This window comes from Panthera onca, chromosome B1 (genome assembly GCF_046562875.1).
Source record: "Panthera onca isolate mPanOnc1 chromosome B1, mPanOnc1 haplotype 2, whole genome shotgun sequence".
NCBI lineage: Eukaryota > Metazoa > Chordata > Mammalia > Carnivora > Felidae > Panthera > Panthera onca.
In genome coordinates this window covers 121,634,190-121,661,577 of record NC_138342.1, presented here as the reverse complement: position 1 = coordinate 121,661,577, position 27,388 = coordinate 121,634,190, and the positions used below count along the sequence as shown (strand labels likewise).

General features: G+C 36.4%; 1 long non-coding RNA gene across 1 annotated transcript; it reads left to right on the top strand.

Moving 5' to 3' along the window:
* The first annotated feature begins 176 nt into the window (after positions 1-176).
* Positions 177-15,815, top strand: LOC144616029 (uncharacterized). Its single transcript, XR_013554883.1, has 3 exons — positions 177-409; positions 12,976-13,136; positions 15,731-15,815. It is a non-coding gene; the product is annotated as an uncharacterized LOC144616029 (long non-coding RNA).
* Positions 15,816-27,388: the final 11,573 nt, after the last annotated feature.

Genomic DNA, 27,388 nt, shown 5'->3' with positions numbered 1-27,388 from the left:
CGCCGCCCCTCCTCCGCCCCGCCGCCCCTCCGCCCCTCCGCCGTCCCGCCCCTCTCTCCCTCTCCCCCTCCTCCGCCCCAACTCGCAGACTCCCCGCCCCCCACCCTGTCTACGCGCGGAATCCCTCCCCGTCTTGCTACTGCTGCGCAGGCGCGGCCGCTGCCTGTCGAGTCGCGCGGCGACGCTTGCGTCAGTGGGCACCGTGTGTCGAGTCACAGGCGGCTTTCTGGGAGGCGCGGCCGCGAGCGGAAGCTGAGGAGGTGGTCAGGATTTTTAGGATTCCTACTTCCTGATCTCTGTAGGTTCTGTCCGGGTCAGGTTACTCGTGAAAGCCCGAGGAAGTGCTATTTATGTAAAATTTTGTGAATAAGAAAGTTTTGGAAACGCGAGAAGAGCATTTAAGTAAAAAGTAAGGAAGGGAACTCAAAACTGGGATTGAGGAGAAAATGTTTAAGGTCTTGGGTCATTCATCGAGAAATGAATTAAGGCTGCTTAACGCGAATGCCTTTCTCCTATGTTGTGGTTATTAAAGTAAGGACTGTGCTGGCAGCTGCATACACATTTTAGGAAGGTCAGTATTGGTAGAGGTTTGCTTCGTCAAGCGTCTAAGTCTTTTTAGTGAGCTTTTGGAACGTACGGAAAAACTAAAAGCCGTCCCCAAAATAGAAGAGTAAGGAAAATGGCAGGTGAGAAAGGATGAAAGGCACATATTTGCCTATGTCGTAGTAAAGAGTATTTAGTACCTCTTTTTCTTGCACTTCACTTAAATAGTGCTTCGCAGATACTGGGATTTTTATAAATTGAAGGTTTGTTGCAACCCTGTGTCAAGCAAGTCTTTTGGCACGGGCTTTCCAGCTGTTATTGCTAACTTCATAGCTCTGTCGCATTTTGGTAATTGTAATATTTCAAACTTTTTGGTCATTACTTGTTAGGGTAATCTGTGAGCTGTGATTATTCACTGGAAGCTCAGATGATGGTTGGCATCTTTTAGCAATATAGTATTTTTAAATTAAGGTGTGTATGTTTTTAGACATAAAGCTATTACACACTTAATAGACTACAGCGTAGTGTAAAATTAGCATTTGTATACCCTAGGAAACCTCAGAATTCATTTGACTCCATTGTGGTAATTCATTACAGTGGTCTGGAACTGAACCAACAGTATCTCTGAGGTATGCCTGCATGTGTGTTTGCTGACATTGGAGATGGTTTATAGCAAACAGATGCAGTCATCATGCTTGTACTCTTTCAAATTAAATACCAAAGATTCACAATAAGAATTTAGGTTTTAATCAGAGGCCTTTAAATTGGGAAAACATTGCTTCATTATAGCCCCATTCAGGTTTGCCTAATATAGTTGTGAAATTTGGCATAAATAGCCTATAATGGTGACCAAATTTTAAAGAAATGGTTTAAGATTGTTTACTTTGCTAAATATTGTTTTGCTTTTACCAATTTACAAAATGATTACACCAATATATTTAACATTGTCAATTAGGGTAATCTTAAGAATAGTTTAGATGAGGGCCTCCTGGGTGGCTCAGTCGGTTAAGTGTCTGACTCTCGGTTTCGGCTCAGGTCATGATCTCACAGTTCGTGAGTTGGAACCCCACATCGGGCTCTGTGCTGACAGCACAGAGCCTGCCTGTGGTTTTCTCTCTCTCTCTTTCTGCCCCTCCCCTGCTCGCTCTCTCTCTCTCTCTCTCTCTCAAAATAAATAAACACACTTTTAAACAAACAAAAATAGAATAGTTTAGATGAGAAAAGGGTTAAGTAGAGGAAACTTGAGACTTAGTTGGTAGGAAGAAACTGCAGATAAAAGAGAAATAAAACAATTGATTTATCATGCTAGAGCACAGGAATAGCTTTGAAATTCTTCCTTTTCAAATAGAGGGTAAAACCACAGAGAAAAGTTTGACTTTACTGGGAGTGGTGCCACATTGGAAGACAAAAATAATGTAGAAAGGAAAACATTAAGAAGAATGAATGGTAGGATGATTAATTTAAGGTGTAGCAGAGATTTGGAATTAGCTTAGTGGAGAATTTGCTAGGGAGCCAATTGAGGATGACTGAAGATTGCTAAACAACAGTGAGGTAATTACCCCAAAATATGCAGGAAGAAATATTGGTTGGTTAAAAACTTGACAAATAACTTTAAATAATTAATGACATTTCATTTTTTCTGTTATGTCTTGAGAAATTGAATGTTGTAAAATAAAATATGTGAGAGGACGTAGTGCAAGTTGTTCTCAGTCTGCATAATACACATAGCATAGTTTTATACTATCAGGCTTCCAAAAGCACCATGACTCAGTATTTTAAAAGTACTTCCTGAGTGATAGGTTCATGACAAAAAATATTTATTAGGGGTTTTATGCTAAAGTATTCAATGCATGTTTCCCTGTTTGGCCATTGGTTAAAAAAAATGTACATAATATGCTCTTCTTGTTAGAAGATTTAACTTGAAAAAGTGGTCAACTTTGTATAGTTTATTTTATACCACAACTAAAAGTTGTATAATAGTACCATGTTCTTATTCAACATCTTAAGATATTTTCAGAAGTCTATGGAAAGGTTTTGTTGGAAGTGGGTTATGCCACTGATCATTGAATTAATAGGTGTTATTGCTACAGCCTTTAAAATTTTGTATAAAGATTTACTCTAAGGCCCCAGTTGCAAATTAAATGGTTTTATGAATATCTTAGATCTGGGAGTGGGAGCTAAGTGATGGGGGTAAAAGAGAAAAAGCTCAAGATAAGGAATTATCATTTACCAGCCACCACTATTTGCTTGGGACTCAATATAGTATACTTTATGCTTAGTTCTCAAACAGACTTTTGGAGGTAGACATTAGGGTCTACAATTTATAGATAAGGTAATGAAAGTGTGAGAGGTCAAATAAATAGCTGTTAGATGCAAAGTGTGTGTGTGTGTTTATATGTTTGTGATAGGCAAAGAGGAAAGGCATTTCCAAAGGCAGTGGTTAGAGTTGGCCAACTGCAACCATGCTACTATGAGGTTGTGTTTCCCCAGGATGTTGATATCATCCTATAGAATCAAAAGCAAATTCATTTTGTAGATTAGAAGGAGCTGTGATTAATAAATCATCTTGTGAATGATTACTAATCACTTTATGCAATTTATGTTCATGTACATTTTTTAAATTGTAAGAAAAAAGGTGGAAAGATACCAATCACTTTGATATGGTGGTATAATATTTTTTATGATTTACATAATGTACACCATACTTCCCTAACTACTCAGTTTTAAAACCTTCAGTGCTTTCCATCTTATTTAGAATAAAATTCAAGTGCTTCCATTAACAATAAGACTCTTGAGTCTTTTCCTACCACTTTCCTTCTTACTATGTCAGCCACACTGGTCTTCTTATGTTCTTCATGTCAAACTATTTCAGGTCTTTGGGCTTTTGTACTTACTGAAATGTTCTGCTCTGGCTGCTATAATTTAAGTCTCTGCTCAGAAGTCATCTCCTCCTAGAGTCAGTTCTAGATTATCTACCACTCTATTATGTTACTCTGTTTATTTCTTTCTAGTACTTAACCACCATGTGAAATTAACTTAATTGTTATTTAATTGCCTGCAGTTCTTTCCACATTTCCTGTAGAATCGAATCTAAGCTCCATGAGGTCAAGAAATCCCAATTTTCTTAGTAAACTCCATATCTAGTAGTTAGAACAATAGCTGGCACAAAGTAAATAACCTAACAATTTATCGAACAATTTATTGAACTTTTTGTTAATTTTTTTAAACACGATGAATCACATATTTAAACAAATTCCAAGAAATCTACAAAATAACTTCTAGAATTAGTGAGTTCAGCAAGGTCTCAGGATACAAGATAAAAGACAAAAATCAATTGTACTTTTATATACTAGCAATGAACATGTGGGAACCCAAATAAAAAAAATAACACCATTTATAATTACCCCAAAACAAAAAATTTAGGTATAAATCTTTTTTTTTTAAATTTTTTTAATGTTTATTTATTTTTGACAGAGAGAAAGAGAGAGACAGAGCTTGAGCGGGGGAGGGGCAGAGAGAGAGGGAAACAGAATCTGAAGCAGGCTCCAGGCTCCCAGCTGTCAGCACAGAGCCCGACATGGGGCTCGAACTCACTGACTGCGAGATCATGACCTGAGCTGAAGTCAGACGCTCAACTGACTGAGCTACCCAGGCACCCCGGTATAAATCTTATAAAACATGGGAATTAAACTGAAATCAGTAAAACACTGATGAAAGATATAAAAGGAAATATATGAAGGTACGTATTGTGTTCATGGATTGGAAAATTTATGGTAAAGATGTTAATTATCCCCAAACTGATATACAGGTTTAACATAATTCCTGTTATAATCCCAGCAATTTTTTTTTGTAGATACAAAACTATTCTAAAATTTATATCGAGAGGCAAAGAAACTGGAATAGTAACAACAATTTTGAAAAAGAAGAATTAAGTGGGAGTAATCACTCTACCCAAATTGAAAACTTATTATATACTACAGTAACCAACACAGTGTGGTACTAGCAGAGGGATAGACACCTAGATCAATGGAACAGGTTAGACTATCCAGAAATAGATGCACATAAATATGCTCAACTGGGTTTTGGCAAAGATGCATAGCCATTCAATGGAGAAAGGATAACCTTTTCAACAAATGGTGCTGGAGCAATTGGATATCTATAGGCAAAGAAAAAAAAAACTTGACTTAAACCTCACACTTTATACAGAAACTAACTCAAAATGGACCATAGATTTAAATGTGAAACATAAAATCATAACACTTTTAGAAGAAAATAGGAAAAAATATTTGGGACCTAGGGCTTGGTAAGAGTATTTTGGCATGATACTGAAAGCAAATCAATAAATTGGACTTCATCAAAATTAAAAACTTTTCATTAGTGAAAGACCCTGTTAAAAGATTGGGGGGAAAAAAAGCTATAGAGTGGGAGAAAATATTTGTAAACCAGGTATTTGACAAAAGACTTGTATCTAGGATAAAGACCTCTCAGAATTCAATAGTGAAAGACTTTTGTATATCAAATGACAGTATCAAGAGAGTGAAAAGACTAAACAATGGGAGAAAATATTTGCAAAGTGTACATCTAATAAGGGATTAATATCCAGAATATATAAAAAACTATAATTCAACAACAAAGCAACCCAATTCAAAAATGGGCAAAGGAAGTGAATAGATAATTTGTAAAGAAGATGTACAGATATACAAATGACCAATAAGCACATGAGAAGATGCTTAACATCGCTAGTCAGTAGGGAGATGCAATGAGATACCATTTTATACCTATTAGGATGGCTATTATTTAAAAGTGGGGGGGGGCGATAGCAAGTATTGGTAAAGATGTGCAGAAATTGTGCATTGCTGTTGAGAATGTAAAATGATGTAGCTGCTGTGGGAGACAATTTGAGGATTTGCTCAAGTTAAACATGGAATTACCATGTGATCCAATTGAGGAATTCCACTTTTAGGAATTACCAAAAGAATTGAAAGCAAGGATTCAAATAGATACTTGAACGCCAGTGTTCATAGCAGCATTATTCACAATATCCAAGTATTCATTAACAGATGAGTGGATACACAAAATATGGTATATATACACAAGAATATTATTCAACCTTAAAAAGGAGTTAAATACTACAATATCAATCAACCTTGAAAACATGCTAAGTGAAATAAGCCAGACACCAAAGAACAAAAATTATAGGATTCCACTTAGGAAAAGTCAAATTTAGAGACAGTTGAGTAGAGTTTATCAGAGATCAGGGAAGGAGGAGCTTGGGAATTAATATTTAGTGGGTACAGGATTTCTGTTTGGGAGGATAAAAGTGTTTGGAATTTGATAGTGGTGATGATTTCACAACATTGTGAATGTACTTAATATCATTGAACTATACACTTAAAAATGATTAAAATGTTTTATGTGTATTTTACCACAGTAAAAAGTTTTAGAAAATGAGCAGTAAAAAAATTAAGCAATCCAATTAAAAAGCAAAAGACATGAAGGCATTTTACTGAAGAGGATATACAGATGGCACATAAGCACAAGAAAAGATGTTAAACATCAGTAGTTAGTAGGGAAATATAAATTAAGACCACGAGATATCATTTACACATCTATTAGAATAGCTAAAATAAAAAATAGTGACATTACCGATGCTGGAAAAGATGCAGAGAAACTAGATCTCATACATGCTGGTAGGAATGCAAAATCATTCAGCTACTCTGGAAAATTATTTGGCAGTTTCTTAACAATTAAATATGCAACTCCCTTATGACTAAGCAGTCAAACTGGGTTTTTATTCCAGAGAAATGAGAACTATTCATACAAAACACATACACAGATGTCCATAGCAGCTTTATTTGTAATAGCCAATAACTAGAAACAACCAAAATGTTTGTCAGTAGGTGAATGGCTAAATAAACTGTGGTATGTCCATACCATGGAATATTACTCAAAAAGAAAACTTGATAGACACACAACTTGGTTGGAACTCAAGGACATTATGTTAAGTGAAAGAAGCCAATCTCAAAGATTATATAATGTATGATTCCATTTATATACCATTCTCAAAGTGAGAAAATTTTAGACATAAGGGACAGATTAGTGGTTGCCAGAGCTTAGGGATGGTGGGGTTGGGGAAGAGGAGGGTGGGTATGACTATAAAGAGATAGCACGAGGTTGATTTTTTTGGTGATGAAATAGTTTTGTGGTGTATTAGTGTGGGCTCTCTAGAGAAACAGAATGGATAGAAACAGAACAATATGACATTTATTACAAGGAGTTCTCTCACACAGTTACAGACACTGAGAAGTACTGGGATCTAAAGTTGGTAAGCTAGAGTCCCAAGAGAGTCAATGCTATAGTTCTAGTCTAAATCTGAAGGCAGGTAGAATGAATTCTCTCTTACTCTGCCTTTTTGTTCTCTTCAGGCTTTTATTGGATTGGGTGAGGCTCACTCACATTGGGTAGAGCAATCTGCTTTATATAGTCAGTCTAGTGAATCAAATGTTAATCTCATTCAGAAATATCTTTGCAGACACACTAGAGAATAATAGCCAAATATCTGGGCACTCTGTGGCTCAGTTAGAGTAATACAAAATAAACTACACAAGTCCACCCTTTATCAACTTGGCACCCACAAACATCTCCTTAAACCATATTTAATCTCCAAATAAAGACAATAACAAGATCACAATTTTACCAAATATCCTGAAACTTTAACCATTGATGTAAAATTAATAGTACTTACACACTATATGTTCCATCTTATGTTACATAAGGGAATAAGAGGAAAGAAAAAATTTCTGCTGCATATATTAATATATATACTAAGCAAATACTTTTGTTATATATACCATGCAAATATAGTACACACACAAAGCTAACAAATTCAGGAAAATACTTATGATAACTACAGTCCTCAATTCTGTAACTGGTGTTGCGGACATAGCTGGTACTTATAAGAACCTTTTCTCACTGTCTTTATTCTCTTTGCTTTCAGCAAGCACTTCATCTGGTTGTGGCTCTTTGCCTGGTAGAGTGACTCAAACCTTTATTCCTGAGGAGTCTGGGCCATTAGTAGTCCTGCTTGGATTCTATTATAGATTTCCACTGACTTTAATCACTTAGGGTATATACTAAGAGATGCCTTAAGGTATCTTAATGTATCTCTTGTATTCCAGACAGTATATTCTTTATCTCTACCGTAGACTAGTAGTCTGATTTCCCTTTCATGGTCAGTATCAATCACCACAACCAGCACAGCAACTCTCTTCTTTGCCTGTTGATTCATAGGTGTGAGGAATCCAATGTGTCCTAGTGGCATCCTTAATTCTTAGTTTAGTGGAATCATTGTGTTTCCTGATGGAAGCATTCCTCCATTTGAAGGAGCATTTGAAGGAGCCAGCAGAGCATAAGGCCACAGAGGTATAACAAATTTTGCTAGTAGGTCACCAAGGGTAATAGTGGTGCCACTCCTATTTCTATCCCTTGATTTCTGGACCTGTGAATCCTGGCTGTGAGAGAAATAGCACCATGTATCAGATGCAGAATCAGAGATGATATAGCCTTCTGGAGAACTTTGTTTCAGCCCTGCAAGTTATTGTCACCTAATTGGCACTGTAACAGTCTTTAAAAGGCTATTCCACTGATCTGTCAAGCCAGCTATTTCAGGATGTGGGGATTGGGGTTGGGGGGGGGCAAGATAATTCCATAAGCATGGGTCCGTTGCTACATTTTGTTTGCTGTGAAATGAGTTCCTTGATCAGAAGTAATGCTATATAGAATACCATGATGGTAGGTAAGGTATTCTGTGCATTCACGGATTGTTGTTTGGGCAGAAGCATTTTATACAGAGAAGGAAAACCCATATCCAGAGAAAATGTGTATTCCAGTAAGAACAAAACACTGCTCCTTCCATGATGGAAGCAGTCTAATGTAATCAATCTGCTGCCTGGTAGCTGGCTAGCACCTCAGGGAATGGTGCTGTATCGGGAATTAATGTTGTCTCTTGCCATATTGGACACTCAGCAGTGGCTATAGCCAGGTCAGTCTTGGTAAGTGGAAATCTATGTTGCCAAGCCTATGATAACCTCCATTCCTGTCACCATGACCACTTTGTTCATGAGCCAATTGGATGATGCCAGGGGTGGCTGGGGAAAAAGTGATTGCCCACAGTCTATGAATCAATATGTAATCATATATCTGGCCATTTCTCCTTCCAAGCAAAGTAAACAACCAGGTTCACTGCTCAAAGTTCTGCCCACTGGGGGGGAGGTTTCCCTTCACCATTGTCCTTCAGGGATGTCCCAGAAAGAGGAACCGTAGTGCTACAACTGTCCATTTTTGGGTGGTGTCTGCATATTTCCCCAAACCGTCTGTAAACCAGGCCAGAATCTTCCCCTGTCAGCTGATTGTAGGGAGCTTCCTATGAGGCCATAGGTGCAGACTGGGAGAGAGAAGGCAATGCGACAGGAGTGAGGACCATGGGCATTCGGGCCACTTTACAGGTAACTTGTGCTTTCAGGGCCTGCTTAAGTCTAATCACATATATACCATTTTCACCTGATAATGGAGTGCCACGGTGCATGCCACATTTGTGGCTTAGTGGGTCAGATAACCCCCAGTTCATGATGAGCAACTCAGGTCACATGCTATCCTGGTGACCCATGGTTACACATTCAGTCTCTACGAAGACCCAGTTGTAGGCCAGGAGTTGGTTTTCAGAAGGAGAGTCAATATCTGCAGAAGATGGTGGGATTGTACTCTAAAATCCTAGGGGCTTGTTTTGTGGTTCACCTCTAGAGATTTGTTGAAAGCTCCAAATACCATCTCTATCTGCTACAGACATTTCAAGGTCATTGGATATGGCGGATCATATGGCACAAATAGCAGAGCTGCCTGCACAGCCACCTGGACCTTTGGCAGAGCCTTCTGTTCTAGACCCCAGTCAAAACTAGCAGCTTTTCAGGTCACTCAGTAAATGGAATGGATTAAAAAACCCAAATGAAGAATATGTTTTCTCCCAAATGCAAAGAGGTCCACCAGCAGTTCTGCCTCTTTTTTGGTTGTACAAGGGGGCAGATGCAACAACTCTTACTTCACCTTAGAAGGAATATCTAAACATGCCCTATACCAGTGGATTCCTAGAAATCACTGAGGTAGAAGTGAACATTTGGCATATTTATTTCTTACTTTATGACATACAGATGTCTTACCAATAAGTCCACGTTGCTCACCAGGTCCAATCAGCATTTTGTCATCAATGTAGTAGACGAGTGTGATGTCTTGTGGAAGGAAAAGGTGATCAAGATATGTGTGAACTACCTTATGACCTCTATGTTGGGGCTGGAGAGATAATAGCCTAAGATCGGATAGTGAAGATGTATTGTTTGTTTGCTAGCTGGAGGCAGATTTCTTTTGGTGGTATTTACTAATAGATTTTGAGAAAGCATTTGCCAGATCAAAAGCTGCGTACAGATACCAGGGGATGTGTTAATTTGCTCAGGCAATGGAACCACATCTCGTAGAGCAACAGCAATCGGAGTCTGCACCTGGTTAAGCTTGTGATAATCCATTGTCATTCTCCAAGATCATCTGTCTTCTGCACAGGTTAAATAAATGAGTTGAATGGGAATGTGGTGGGAATCACACTCTTGTAACTTTCACGTCCTTGGTTGTGGCACTAATCTTTGTAGTCTTTCTAGGAGTATGATATTGCTTTTGGTTTACTCTTGTCCTAGGTAGAAGTGGTTCTAATGGATTCTACTTGGCCTTTTCCACCTTAATAGCCCTCACTTCGCACAGGTCAGGGAACCAACATGGGGATTCTGCTAGTTGTTGAGTACATCTGTGAATTCTGAACCTTTGGAAATAACTACAGAATGGGCTAGGGAACTCACTGGGCTCACTGTGAGACAGACCTGAACTAAAATTCTGTTATTCTATTCCTTCATAAGCTCCTACTCTGATTGGTAGATCACAGTGATGTTTTGGATCTCCTAGAATTAGTGTCAATTCAGAATCAGTGTCTAGCAGTCTCTGAAGACTCTGATTATTTGTTTTTCCTGCAATGTAGTTAACCCTGGCAAAAGCCTATATGTCACTTAGAGGAAGGCTGAGAGAAAGATTAACAATATAAATATTTGGCAATGTACTGGGGTTCTTCCTCAAGGGTATCCAGCCTTCCCTTCATTCAAAGGGATCTGGATCTGTAAGCTAGCTCACAGTCTGAGAACTAATTGAGGGGTCATGATTTTTATGATTCAGGTTGGACTTTTGTTTACCTGACCTAGAACCTTCCTGTTTATACACATCAAGTAAGAATTTAGTAGGCTTCCTATCTTTCTCTATTTCACGTCTAGGAATACCGTGATCAGTAGCCAATGTTATACATCTGTGCAAATCAGGCTATTCAGATTGCTACTTTGACTGTGCTGTCCATTATGGTAACCACATCTTGACTGTCAGTTGAGGGCTGCCACTTCACTTCTGCTACTTTGAGATCCAATTACTCTCATTGCATTTAGATTTTCTAATTTGGTGACTGTGGTCTACATTGTAAGGTCAGGCCTATAGAGATCAGCAATCACTGAGCATTTCAAAGATGCTGAGGCTGTCCTGTCAAATTTTTTACAGTAGTAGTGAACAATATGTTTTATGGGCCCTCCTGGTGTGGGTAAGTAGATATTAAATGACAAGTCCACTTTAACATTCCAATCTCCCTAAGCCTTTGAATCCCTTCTTCTGCATTAAAGCAAGGTAGGTTTGGTATTTCTAATTTGCTCACTGTGGGGTGACTGAGATTGCTAAATAAATTAGTATAGTTAGAAGAAGAGAAATCCCTCTAAGCTGGACAATCCTACTTAAGGTATTCAGAATACTAGAAAGAAACAACAAAAGAGACTATGAAGAAGGTATAGTGTGATGGGAAAAAACAAAACAAAACAAGAGAGAGTGGTACCCTGGAAATCATATGAAGAAAACAATTAGCTGCATCTCATATTACTAAGCGGTCTGATATGATGAGGATTGAGAACTGACTACTGGATTTAATAACATTAGGATGAGTGGTTGGATGGAGTGGTAAGTGTTAAAGCTTGATAGTAGACTCAAGAGAAAATGGGAAAGAAATTGGTGACATCAAGTATAATAAACTCTTTCAAGGAAATTTGCCAAAGTGAAGGGGAAAGGATGGGGTGGTAGCTATAAAGTGAAGCAGGACCAAGTAAAAGTTTCATTTTAAGAAAATAGAAAAAGCATGCTTGTTAGCAAATGGAAAAAAAAAATCTAGGAAAGAGGGAAAATTATTGATATTGAGGAGAGAAGGAAGAATTGCTGAGATCATGCTCTGGACTAGATGGGAAAAGACCTAGTATACAAGTTGAGGGGTTTCTCTTTGCTAGGAGCATGAACAAGTTCACTCAGTAGTAAGAGAAACAGTAGTTGCAGGTAGGTGGGTGAATGTGGTTGTGGGAGTTTGCAGAAATTCTTGTCTGAATGCTTCTGTTTTATCAGTAAAATAGAAAGCAAGGTCATCAGTTGAAAGTAAGAGTAAAAGAAGAGTTGGAAATTTTAGGAGAGACATCAGTGAAGCTATGTAGGAAACACAGTATGACTCCTAGGCAGCATTAAGGGCCCATTTGAAATTGGAGATCATGAATGTAAAAAAAAGACCGGTATATTTATTTATTTGTTTCCTCCAGCTATGTTTACATGCACAGGTGGAAGTATGGAATAGGCAGAGAAAAGGACAAAAACAGGGTTGTGGTCTATCCAAATACAAGGAAATAAGAGAAGGGCAGGGGAGTTCAGGGTGTGTGCAAGGAAGTGATTATGATTGACCATGCAATACAAGGTGAATAAGGATAGAAGTTAAGATATGAGGGGGTGAGAGACAATGAATTGTAGAAAAGATGTTAGAACCAATGAATTATAGATTTTGGTGGGGTCAGAGACTTGTGGGAATTCTTCAGATTCCAGCTAGAGGTAGTTAACTAGAAATATAGGAGATGGTGGCCAGAAAGTGGGATGCCTCAAATTGAGATGATTGAGAAACTGTAGTTATTACGGATGACAAAGATGGAGGTATGGTCATGTAAGTAAATAGCTGAAGTAAGGTGGAGGATAAAATCATCAGAGGAGAGGAGGTCAAGGACTGAATGACAATGTACTAGGTGGATCATCTATGTGGACACTGAAGTCACCTGAAAATTATGACATGAATAAGGGTGTGAGATGGTGTTGGAGAGTTAAGAACAAAAATCTTGAAGGAGTAGGATGGAGGAGGATAAGATTGTTTGAGCACTGCAGCAAGGAAGAGGGAATTAATGCTGTAGCTTAAGGTAATGAAATTTAAATGGAATGTGTTTATGGAAGAGGGAGGAAGAATGGTATGGAGCAACAGGAAACAAGAATGTTTTCTTCTCTTACATCTAGGCCTCCTAATGGTGGAATGAGGACTTTGAGCTGCAGAGGAGAGGGCTACAGGCTTGATCAAGTTTTAAAGCAAGAAGTGAAGAAAATGTTCAAAGAAGGCCATTTTGCTGATGACTGACTCTCAAAAGGCACAGTTGAAAGATTTAAGGTGTTGGACAAGGGTAAGAAATGGGGGTCAAAAAGTGGATATTCAGAGCCTTACAGGAATTAGAGTCCTGAAGATGAGAGTTTACTTTGGCTTTTTGTGAAAACTAAAATCAATAGGCATAAAGGGCATTCTGAGATTAATCTTGATGAAAGTCTTTGATAGAAGCCTTAAGTTCAGAATTGAAACTAATAATGAAACAAATGTGCACCCTTGGTGCCTATTCAAGGACAAATTTGGGCTTAGTTTACTCATGAGTGAAATACCTGTTGGCAAAATGTCTGCCTCTAAAGGGTATAGGGTAGTATATGAGGTTATGAAGGAATCTGAATACCTTGAAGGTAATCAAGGCATATTATTCATTGCCTTTGGTTTACATTGTATGGCAATTATTGCTGCTATCTCAAAGATTTTCATTATCATAAGGAGATTTTTCTCAAAAGCTAAGCAATAATTTTTTCCCTTTTACCTGAGAAGAGTCTGTATAACAGTAGCATCTTTTTGATTTATAGACATTTTACCTATTGTTACGTTCAAACAAAATTTAAAAATTTTTAAAATGTTTATTTGTTTTTGAGAGAGAGAGAGAGAGAGAGAGAGAGAATCCAAAGCAGGCTCCAGGCTCTGAACTGTCAGCACAAAGCCCAATGCAGGGCTCTAACCCACATTATGATCTGAGCCAAAGTTGGATGCCACCTAGTCACCCCTCAAATGAAATTTTAAACTTGAAATTTGATTAAAATAAATCCCAGAAGATTAAAGCAATTATAACTGGATGAACATAAATTCAAAATAAAGAAATGATAGGGGGACTCCAAAAATGGCCCTATAAATTGGACAGAAATGTTTATAGGTACATAAGAAAACTATAACGTTCCCCTATGTTTCCTAGAATCATCTACAAATAATACAAGAAAAAACAGTGGGGGGAGGGAGTATTAAGTTTTGTGTATGTCTTGTTTTGGTCAACCCACTTATCTTCCCTAAGACTAGACCTGTGTGTCTCCTCTTCCTCACTTATTTATAACAGGAATTCAGAAATAACCATTGCTACTGTTAAATGTTGAAAGGGAAGCAATATTCTGGTTGGAGACAACCAAGGTGTTGCCTTGCTTGGAGAGAGGTATGTAACCACAGGACAGTACAAGTGAAGTGTACAGTACAGTAGGAGTGAAGCAGAGAGTGAGAAAGTAGGGAGCTGTGGCATGGTTGTAGTTTTATTTTGTGATTGGGGTCTTTGCATGGTCTGAAAATTTGTGTTTGTTAAAACAGGGAGAGGGCTGGAATAGATAATTGTGCAGTGTTTTTGTATAGGTTTTGAAGATTTAGATGAACAGCAGGATTGAGAATTTTTTCACTTACTGTTTAGGTTTTTTTTAAGTTTCTGCCCTGACAATTCATGTGCAAGACACACTTTGGCATGGCACATTTTAGAAAGAATAAAACTAGGGTCTGTCAATAGGTACCTCATAGTTTTATAAAAGTAAATTAAATAAAATGTGCAAAGTACATAGACTGGTGCTTGGCTTAGGTCGAACTTACTTTCTTAAAAATTTCCCGAGAAATTTCCTATTCATTTTTGAATGTATTATAGAAATAAAATAATGACTTCTGGTTGCAACAAACTTCTCTATTATTTAGATAAGATCTTTAATGCTGTACTATAAAATATTCTCAGAGCATGCTGTATCTCTGTCTAGCACTCAACACAATTATAATTATTTTTTTCTGTAATTCTTGAATATCTTTCTTCAACACTAGGAGTGAGTCCCATGAGGACAGGGGTCATATTTATCTTGGTTCCTGCTCCTTACCCAGCACCTGACACCATATCTCCCAGGACTCAGCACTCAATTATTAAATAATTAATCTTGGTTTTAGTCAAGATCTATTTGGGGATATGCTCATTTGACAAAAATAAATATTTTTAAAGAGAGATTTGACAAGAAATAAGTTCTTCAGTGGTATTATGAATCTTTAGGAATTTTGCATCTTAACTTCCTTTGCTGTAACTGGAATATATGTGTGTGCGCATATGTGTGCGTATATATATATATATATATATATACGCACACACATACACATGTATACGTACACACACAATATATGTGTGTGTGTATATATATATATATATATATATGCACACACATACATACACATGTATACGTACACAGTTGTATATATGTATATATAGCTATATATGTATACATAGGTACATATATGTATATATGAGTTTTCTTAAGATAATGTGGACATAGTCTGTAGGTTATTAAATATTTAAAATAATGTTTCATTGTCTTATTTCTGAGGCTTTGTACATACTGTTTCTGAAAGATCTATCACCAGCTAGTTTTATTTCTTAGCTGAAACAATATGTGATACTCCGTTACAGGCTCCAATGTAGAAAAAAAATATTTGTATTTTAGGAAAATGGTACTTAAGTCAAGTTTAGCTATAAAGCACTTTCATGTGAAGAGCAATCCAGAGTGTTTATTTGAAGTATCCCTTCAAGCTCTAAGTGGTGGCAAACAAAGCACCAGGGAATTAGGAACAAAGCAGAGCACATTGTCTTTCTGTTTTTTAATATGTTGTATATTTTTTCACTTTCAGTTGCAGATTAGTGAAGAAAAACTATTACTGTTTTTCAAAACAGACCAAAGTGGATTCACTCTATCCTCTCTTTTATGGTGGGCCTTGGGTAAGTTACATAATTTTACCTCAGCTTCCTCATCTGAAAAATGAGGATAGTACCACCTTATTCCTAGGAATGTTCTATGGATTAAATAATCCAGTGTTCATAAAGTGTTTGACACATAATAACACACAACAAATATTTCTTTCCCGTCTTTTATTAGTTGGTAGTTTGGCTGAGAAAAAACAGAGATGTAGGATTTTACTGAGCAATATCCTTTGACACTTAGACCAGGTCTTCCCCATCCCTCCCCTCATCTCCATTCCCCTCCTCGCCCTCCCTTTCTTTCCTCCTTTTTTCCCCATTCTATCAGAAAAGTAAAGGTTGTGCTTTGAGTTGTAATTTGTTTTTATGAGGAAGGTCACTAGAGGATGAGAATAATGAGGGATACATTCTCAACTATCCACATCTGGATCTTGGATTGGTTTAGAAAGCTCAGAAAACTGAGGGGTTGTAGTAAGTTTACTGGGAAGAAAATGTTTAATAAAAGCATTGAGGAAAACAGTTAATAGATTATTAAATATATTTATTATTCATGACTGTACTATAGGTGCAAGAGCTTATTACAGAGTTTCTATATTACAAAGGGACCCATGAAAAGAGACGGGTAGGATTGGTAGGCAGACTAGAAATCATTTTTTGTTTGTTTGTTTTGGTTGTTTATTGGTTTGTTTGAGATAAAAAGGATAGTGATGCACTTTGTTTCTAAGCTTGTAATCAGAACTTTGAATGTAATCTATAAGTGTTTTCTTCCAAAGCCAAAGCCTGTCCCCTTTTAATGTCATTTGTAAGGTAAAGTCAGTGTGACTGTATTTATCTAACAAAAAAATTTTCTATCTAATGTTATCTCATAATTCCATATTTTGGTTCTGGTCAAATCATCTGGAAGTGATGGATCACAAGGATATATTAACCACTCTACTCAATTTAGCTTACAGTAGATGCAAATTCCAGTTATTCATATTTTTCATTTGTTCTACTCCAGAGTTTTTTGATTCTTACCAGTGATATGTACCACAGTAACTTTAACTCCCTGTAGGTTATTATACGGTTAATAAAAGATCTTCCTTAAGAAAGGGAACAATTTCAACTAATCAGCAGTCACAGGCCCCAGGTATTACGTAATTCAGTTAAATTTTTATTAATTTGATTCAAATGCTGGGTCAACTCTATAATTCAATTCTCTTACTCCCTGACTGCTGAAATATTAAGTCAAGAAACTGAACTAATTGATACATTTCTAGTTCATGTTATCCACCCATGAAATAGGTGTGTTCATTGCTGTTAAACAAGTTTTATGTTTCACTCTAAATATTTTGTATTTCTCCAGCACTCAATCACCCCACCCATGATTTTCTTTGATAATGTCCTTCTTTCTTCATTGGAAAGATTGAGGACTATCACATCAATTCTATTAATTTTCCTCTTCATTGGAAAAATGTTTTTGAATTTTTACATACTTTCCATCTTCCTTCTAATCTCAGAAAAGAAAATTTCCTCTTTTTGTTAATTCTGATGCTTGTGCCTTCCATCTCTCCTCACCTTTTGGTGATATTTTGCTTCATCAATTATATCCTTGTATCATCAGTCTCTTTCCATTCTCCTCACTTTCCCTCAACAGACATGTTTTTTTCGTTAATCTTGTTATCTTATTTATTTGCCCTTCAAGAGCTCACGGTATTTTAACAACACTTTATAAAGTAATATATGCCTTACATTGTCTAAACTATATGAAAAAGATTGTACACTTGACTCTTGTAGCTTAGGAGCCTCACTGAGAATTACTAGTAAAACTAACCTTAACCGTGTGATTCATTTTGGCATATGTACTTTTAAATGATTGAAAATAGGTTTTTGTTAATTATTTATGTGATTAGATGCATATTCTAATTTTACTAATTTAACAACAAATTATTTTCCTCTATTCATATTTTACTCAAGAGTGATCTATTAGACAAAAATTGATATAGTTTACCAGAAAAAATGGGTATCATTATTCTTGCAGGAAGAACCCCCTCTTGGGTACTTTTGTATCTCTCTGGGCTTATGATTTTCTACCCTGAAAATCAGACTCATTATTTCAGTGACTGTTTTGTAGTTATACTACAAAATACACTACTGAGATAATTTGCTGTCTCAGAAATTAATCAAGGCCAACCCTATCCTACCAAACCTAGAAATAACAGCAATATAACCTTTTGAAAACCAGTTAAAAAAACCCTCATGCTGCTTTATATCACTTAAATACCACCATGCCATAATGAAATAGCCAAACAACTATGTTTTCATCGCATGGCAAAAATATATGTCTCATGAGATTATGAGAACTGTTGTGATTAAAATACATCCCTAACACAATCAAAGCATTATTACCTATGACCATCTGTTGGCATATGGGAATAGCATCTTATATAGAACAAGAGAACAGGGTTGCCTGGGTGGCTTAGTTGCTTGAGCATCCGACTTCAGCTTAGGTCATAATCTCATGGTTTTTAGGTTCGAGCCCTGCGTCAGGCTCTGTGCTGAAAGCTCAGAGCCTGGAGCCTACTTTGGATTCTGTGTCTTCCTCTCTCTCTCTCTGCCCTTCCCCCGCTTGTGCTCTGTCTCTGTCTCTCAAAAAATAAATAAATAAACATTAAAAAAAAAAGGACCAGAGAACAAATTTACATTCATACCTAAATATGTACTTTCAAGAATTAGAGAAATAAATACACAAAAGATACATAGTAATAAAGTTCAAATGAAATATACAAATGTTAGGTTTTTAATGTAATTTGGAGGCACTTTTTTGCAGGTAAAACCTATAAAATTATTGAATGTTAAAAACACATTCTGGAGGATTCTTGGAAGATGGCAGAGTAAGAAGCACCAAGAATCTGTCTCCCCATTGAGACAACAATACACTGGCAGAATTTGTCTGCTGCAACTGTTTCAGAACTCTGGAATCTATTGAAGACTTGCAAATTCCAGGGGATATCTTGGATGGCAAATTGCAGTTATTTTGGTCAATTTCAGGTCTTAGCACAGTAGTAGCTACCAATTCCCCACTCCTAGCCACTATAGCAGGCAGCTGTGCACATGTTACTGGATCAGTCTGCACATAGCTTGCAGGAACCAAACTGGGCAAAATAGACCCTGTCCTCCACATCTCAAGGTCTGATCACAGAGATCCAGGTGTCCATTGTTGTACCTCCTCCCATTGTTGTATGACCCCATCCCCCCAGATGGAGTGACTTCTAGAGATTTAAAGGGCCAACAACTTTTTCCTCTCCCAGTCATTTTTTTCTTTCTGCCCTTTTGAGAGCAAGACATTAAAGATTAGGACATTAAAAAACAACTTCGCATATGGGGAAAATTAGAATGTGACTATGCATACTCAGAGAAAGGCTCAGAAAAGACCTGGAAGACCTTAATTTTTTTTTTTTTTACATTTTTATTCATTCTTGCAAGACAGAAGGAGACAGAGTATGAGCAGGGAGGGGCAGAGAGAGAGGGAGACACAGAATCTGAAGCAGGCTCCAGGCTCTGAGCTGTCAGCACAGAGCCTGATGCAGAGCTCAAACTCACAAACCGTGAAATCATGATCTGAGCCGAGCTGGACACTTAATGTACTGAGCCACCCAGGTGCCCCAAGACCTGGAAGATCTTAATTTTACATTTGCAGCTGATTCTTGGCACAGAGATAGCCTACAACAGCAACAACAACCACTACAACCACCAAAGACAACAAAAACAATAACAAAAAATAGTAAACCCTTGAGAAAGAAGAGAATCTGATTTCCAGAGTTATCACATTATTACATTCAAATATCTACTTTAAAAATTTCTTTTAATGTTTATTTGGTTTTGAGAGAGACAGAGACAGAGTGTGAGTGGGGGAGGGGCAGAAAGACAGGGAGACACAGTGTCTGAAGCAGGTTCAAGGCTCTGAGCCATCAGCACAGAGCCTGATGTGGGGCTCGAACTCACGAACTATCAGATCATGTCCTGAGCCAAAGTCAGAGGCTTAACTGACAGAGCCACCTAGGTGCCCCTCAGATATCTACTTTTCAACAACAAAAAATCACAAGGTATACGAGGAAACAGGAAAGTTTGACTCATTAAAAGGAAAAAAATACATCAACAGAAACTGTCTGTAGAAACACCTAATGGCAGAGGGTCAGTTAAGTGTCCGACTTTGGCTCAGGTCATGATCTCATGGTTTGTGGGTTTGACTCTGCATTGGGCTTTGTGGGGATGGCTCAGAGTCTGGAGCCTGCTTCAGATTCTGTGTCTCTCTCTCTGTCTCTTGCCCTGCTCGTGCTCTCTTTCTATCAAACATAAATAAAAATAAACATTAAAAAAACTAAGAAGAAGAAAAAGAGAAAACACCTAGTGGCAGGTGTACTACACAACAATTTTTTAAAAATGTCTTAAAGATGTTAAAAGAACTAAAGGAAGATGTGGAGAAAGTCAAGAAAATGATGTGTGAATGAAAGGAAAATGTCTGTAAAGACAAAATAAAATTACGGAGGTGAAAAGTAAATAACTGAAGTGAAAAATTCCCTAGAGGAATTCAACGGCAGATTTGAACAGGCAGAAAAAAGAATCAGCGAACTTGAAGATAGGATAATGGAAATTATCAAGACTGAGAGACAGAAAGAAAAAAGATGGAAGAAAAGTGAGCAGAGCCTAAGGGACTTAATGGGACATGATCAACTGGATCATGTGCACTGTGGCAATTACACCTGAGAGAATATTTGAAGAAATAATGGCTGAAAACTTCTCAAATTTGATGAAAAAAATGGATACAAAGACCAAGAAACTCAGTGAACTCCAAAATGAACTCCAAGAAACCCTCACTCAGACACTTTGTCATCATAATTTCCAAAGACAGTGAAAGAATCTTGAAAGTAGCATGAAAGAAACAATTTGTCATAGACAAGGGATTCAAAAACTAAGATTATTTCTAATCAGAAACTTTGGAGACTAGAAGACAGTGGGCTGATATATTCCAAATGCTAAAAGAAAAAAAGAAAAACTGTCAGCCAAGAATCCATATCTGGTAAAACTGCCTTTCAAGAGGGAAGAATTAATTAAGACATTCCCAGATAAACAAAAGCAAGGGAGTTAATTACCAGTAGACCTGCCCTGCAAGAAATGCTTAAGGGAGTTCTGCAGGGTGAAATGAAAGGATTTTAGATAGTAACTTGAAGCTATATGAAGAAACAATGATCTCAATAAAGGTAAATACATGGGCAATTATAATAACTAAGATTATTATAATAGTTTGTAACTTTTTGTTTTCTACATGATTTAAGAAACTAATGATTAAAAGCCTAATTATGCTAAAACCCAGTATTATTATAACATATTTTTTTTACATAATTTCAGAGACTAATGCATTTAAAAGAATTATTAATTTATTTTGGGGGCACATGATGTATGAATATAATTCTGTGGCAATAACTGAAATTAATGAGCATGAACTTTAGACAAACAGAATTTTGTACGTTATTAAAGTTAAGTTGGCATAAATTCAAATTAGAATACTATAATTTTAGGATATTAAATGTAATTCCTATGGTAATCACAAAGAAAATAGCTACAGAATATACACAAAAGGAAATGAGAAAGGAATTTAAACACATCACTACAAAAAATTAAATACAAAAGAAGAGAGTAGTGATGCAGGAATAAGGGATAAAAAAAGCTATAAGGTATACAGAAAACATAGCAAAATGACAGAAGTACAACCTAACAAGTCTGGATCATGAAGAAAAAAAATTGAACAGATCAATAACAAGTAAGGAGATTGAATAAGTAATCAAAAACCTCCCAACAAAGAAAAGTCCAGGACCAGATGTCTTCATGGGTGAATTTTATCAAACATTTAAAGAATTAATGCCTGTACTTCTCAAATTCTTCCAAGAAATTGAAGAGGAGGGAACATTCTCAAACTCATTTTATGAGGCCAGTATTACCCTGATACTTCAAGAAAAGAAAACTACCGGCCAGTATCCCTGATGAATATAGATGCAAAAATTCTAAAAAAAAAAAAAAATTCTACCAAATTGAATTCAACCATGCATTAAATGGATCATACACCACGATCAAGTGGACTTTATTTCTGGGATGCAAGTGGCACAACATACACAAATTAATAAATGTGCTATAGCACATTAATAGCATGAAAGAGACAAAAATAATATGATGTCTTAACAGATGTAGAAAGAGCATTTGACAATATTCAACATCCTTTAATGATAAAAAACTGTCAACAAATTAAGTATAGAAGTAACATGCTAGAACACAGCATAGGCTGCATATAACCAGCACACACCTAACATAATTCTCAAAGTATTCAAATCTTTCTCTCTAAGATTAGGAACAAGACAAGAGTGCACACTATTCCTATTCCTATTCAACATAGTACTAGAAGTCTGAGCCAGAGCAATTAGGCAAGAAACAGAAATAAAAGGCATCCAAATTGGAAAGAAAGAAATAAAACTGCCTGTTTGCTGGTGACAAAACACTGTTAGAACTAATAAACAAATTCAGTAAAATTTCAAGATACAAAATCAACATACAAAAATTAGTTGCATTTTCATACACTAACTATAAACTATCTGGAAAAGAAATAAAACAACCCCATTTACAATAGCATCAAAAACAATAAAATACTTAGGAATAAATTTAATCAAGGAAGTAAAATATTTGAACACTAAAAACTATAGCGTTGATGGAAGAAATTGAAGAAGACACAGATAAATGGAAAGAAAGCTTGTGTTCATGGATCAGAATAGTTAATATTATTAAAATGTCCATACTCAAGAGCATCTATAGATTCAATGCAATCTCTACTCAAATTCCAATGACATTTTCTATAGAAATAGAAATAACTATCCTAGAACTTGATAGAAATCACAAAAGACCCCAAAATTCCAAAGCAATGTTGAGAAAGCTGGAGACATTACACTTCTTGATTTCAAATTATGTTACAAAGATAATAATAAATGGGGAGCCTGGGTGGCTCAGTCAGTTGAACATCTGACTCTTGATATCAGCTCAGGTCATGATCCCAGGGTTGTGGGAATGAGCCCTGTATTGGGCTCTGTGCTGAGTGTGGAGCCTGCTGGGGATTCTCTCTCTCTTTCTCTCTCTCACTGCCTCTGCCCCTCACCTCCCCTTGTGCTGTCTGTCTGTCTGTCTGTCTGTCTCTCTCAAACAAAACAAAACAAACCACAACATTAAAAAAAAAAAGCTGATCATAAAAGCAGTATGGTACTGGCATAAAACAGATACATAGATCAAATGGAACAGAATTGAGAGCCCAGAAATAAACCCATGCATATATGATCAACTTATCTTTGTCAAGAGGATCAATAAGGAAAGGATAATTTTTTTCAATAAATGATGCTGGGAAAATTGGATATTCACATGCAAAAATGAGTATTTTTCACTGTCTTACACCACTCACAAAAATGAACTCAAAATGGATTAAGGATTTCAATGTAAGACCAGAAATTGTAAAACTCCTGGAAAAAAACATAGAGAAAGAGCCTGTTGGCATTGGTCTAGGCAATGATATTTTTTTGGATATGATACTAAAAACACAAGCAATAAAGCAAAAACAACAAGTGAGACCACATCAAACTGAAAAGCTTCAGTACAATAAAAGAAACAATCAACCAAATAAAAAGACAACCTATGGAATAGGAGAAAATATTTACAAACTGTATATCTGATAAGGGATTAATATCTAAAATATATAAGGAACTCATACAACTCAATAGAAGAAAACAAAAAATCCAATTAAAATTGGGTAGAGGACTTTAACAGACATTTTCCAAAGAAGACCTACCAATGGCCAACAAGAACAAGAAAGGTGCTCAACATCACTGATCAACAGGGAAATGCAAATCAAAAGCACAGTGAGATATCACCTCACATCTGTTAGGATGACTAGTCTCAAAAACACAAAGGGTAACAGATGCTGGCAAGGATGTGGAGAGAAGGAAACGGTGCTCCGTTTGTGGGAATGTAAATTGTTACTGCCAGTATGCAAAAAGTATGGAGGTTCCTCAACAAATTAAGTATACAACTACCATATGATCCAACAATCCCACTTACAGGTGTATATCCAAAAGAAATGAAATCATTATCTCAAAGAGATAGCTGCATTTGCCTGTTCACTGTAGCATTTCACAATAGCCAGGACAGGGGAACAACCTAAGAGTTCATCTTGGTCAAATGATGTATTAGGATGAATGGATAAAGAAAATGAGGTATACAACTGACCTTTGAACAACATGGAAATTAGGGTTGCTAACCTTCCCCCTTCCCCATGCAGTTGAAAATCCATGTGTAACTTTTGACTCCCCACCCAAAGGTAACTACTAATAACCTACTGTTGACTGGAAGTCTAACATACAGTTGATTGACACATATTTTGTATGTTGTATGTACTGTATTCTTACAATAATACCTAATTAAAATTTTTCAGTATATCTAGGTTACCCATTTATGGATTTTTTTCAAATTGTCACAAATCTCCAAAAAATTTTCAACATACTTATTGAAAGAAATCCACATATATGTGGACACATGCAGTTTAAACTCGTGTTGTTCAAGCATCAACTGTATATATATGGAATGGAAATACAATAATCCATAAAAAGGAGGGAAATCCTGCCACTTGTAACAATAGGGATGGATCTTGAGGGCATTTTGCTAAGTGAAATAAAGCAGACAAAGACAAGTACTTTATGATCTCACTCACATGTAGAATCTAAAAACATCAAACTCACAGAAACAAAGAGTAGAATCATGTTTGCTGGGGGCTGAGGGGGACAGAAATAGAGAGATGTTGGTCACATGGTACCAACTTTCAGTTAGAAGATAATTTCTAGAGATCTAAGGTATAGCATGGTGACTATAGTTAACAATAGTGTATTTTATACTAGGGAATTGCTATGAGAGTAGAACTTTTACTTTGATGTTTATAGCAACACTATCAACAATAACCAAATTATGGAAAGAGCCTAAGTGTCCACTGACTGATGAATGGATAAAGAAGATGTGGTTTATATATACAATGGAATATTGCCCAACCATAAAGAAGAATGAAATCTTGCCTTTGGCAATGATGTGGATGGAGCTAGAGAGTATTATGCTAAGAGAAGTAAGTCAGTCAGAGAAAGACAAATACCATATGATTTCACTCATATGTGGAATTTAAGAAACAAAACAGATGAACACAGTGGGGGAAAAAAGAGGCAAACCAGGAAAAAGACTTAACTGTAGAGAAAAAACTGAGGGATACTGGAGGGGAGGTGGGCCGAGGTTTGGGTTAAATAGATGGTGATTATTAAGGAGGGCACTTATTGTGATCAGCACTGAGTGTTGTATGTAAGTGATGAATCGCTAAATTCTACACCTGAAACTAATATTACACTGTATGTTAACTAAATGGAATTTAATAAAAATTAAAAAGAAACATTATATTATGAAGATAAAAATAAAAAGAGTAGGGCTTTAATGTTGTCACCATAACAACAACAACAAAATGTTAATTATGTGAGGTGAAGGATGTGTTGACTAATCTTATTGTATTATATATTTCACAATATATAGATGTATCAGGCCATCACATTGTATACCTTAAACTTACACAATGTTAAATGTTAATTATATCTTAATAAAACTGGGAAAAATTACAGAAGTCCTTCCTTACTTGTAATTATTTTATATGTAAATGATAACCAGAAAATGGAGATTGACAGAATGGATAAAAACACATGATTCAACTATATGCTGTCTACGAAAGACTCACTTTAGATTCAGAGACACAAATAGATTAAAAGTGAAGGAATTGAAAAGTATGCTCCATGAAAATAGTAACCAAAAGAGAGCAGAAGTAGTTTATACTAATATCAGACAGAATAGACATTAAACAAAAAAAGCTTACAAGAGACAAAAAAGGAGATTACATATTATAAAAGGTTCAGTACAGCAAGAAGATATAACTATTATAAACATTTACACACCCACTGACATTAGCAAAAACTGACAGAATTAAAGGGAGGAATACATTATACTAAGTGGAATGTCAAGTAGACAAAGACAAATACTATATGATTTAACTTGTATGCGTTTTTTAAAGTCTAAAACCCCCACAATACTCAGGAATCGAGAACAAATTGGTAGCTGTCAAAGGCAAGGGAAAGGATAGGGGAAATGGCTGAAAGTGATCAAAAAGTACAAACTTCCAGTTAGAAGACAAAGAAATTTTGGGAATGTGATGTACATACAGCATGATAACTGCAGTTAACATTACTGTGTTGTATATTTTAAAGTTGCTAAGACTAAATCCTAGAAGTTCTTGTTACACCAAAAACTGGAAATGGAAGAAAAGCTTCCAAACTCATTCTATGAAGCCAGCTTACCTTGATTCCAAAACCAAAGACCCCAACAAAAAGGAGAATTACAGGCCAATATCCCTGATAAAACTGGATGCAAAAATTCTCAACAAGATACTAGCAAATCAAATTCAAAAGTACATTAAAAGAATTATTCACTATGATTAAGTGGGGTTTATTCCTGAGCTGCAGGGCTGGTTCAATATTTGCAAATCAATCAATGTGATAGACTACATTAATAAAAGAAAGGATAAGAACCATATGATCCTTTCAAAAGATGCAGAAAGAGCATTTGACAAAATCCAGCATCTTTTCTTGATAAAAGCTCTCAAGAAAAGCCTTATATGAAAGTCCCACAGCTAATATCATCCTCAATGGGGAAAAACTGCAAGTTTCCCCCTAAGGTCAGAAACACGACAGGGATGTCCACTCTCACCACTGTTGTTTAACATAGTATTGAAAGCCCTAGGCTCACAAACCAGACAACAAAAAGAAATAAAAAGCATAAAATTGGCAAAGAAGTCAAACTTTCACTCTTCTCAGATGACAGGATACTCTACATCAAAAAACTGCTAGAACTGATACATGAATTCAGCAAAGTCACGGGATATAGAATCAATGTACAGAAATCAGTTGCATTTCTAAACACCACTAATGAAGCAGCAGAAAGAGAAATCAGGGAATTGATCACATTTACAATTGCACCAAAAACCATGAGATACCTAGGAATAAATGTAACCAAAGAGGTAAAACATCTGTACACTGTAAACTATAGAAAGCTTATCAAAGAAATTAAAGAAGACACAAAGAAATGGAAAAACATTCCATACTCATGGATCGGAAGAACAAATATTGTTAAGATGTCTGTACTACCCAAAGCAATCTACACATTTAGTGCAATCCCTATCAAAATAGCGCCAGCATTCTTCCACAGAACTAGAACAAACAAATCCTAAAATTTGTATGGAACCAGAAAAGACCCCAAATAGCCAAAGTAATGTTGAAAAAGAAACCCAGAGCTGGAGGCACCACAATTCCAGACTTTATGCTGTATTAAAAACCTGTGATCATCAAGACAGGATGGTGCTGGCACAAAAGCAAAAAAACATAGATCAATGGAACAGAATAGAAAACCCAGAAGTGGGCCCACAAATGTATGGCTAACTAATCCTCAAA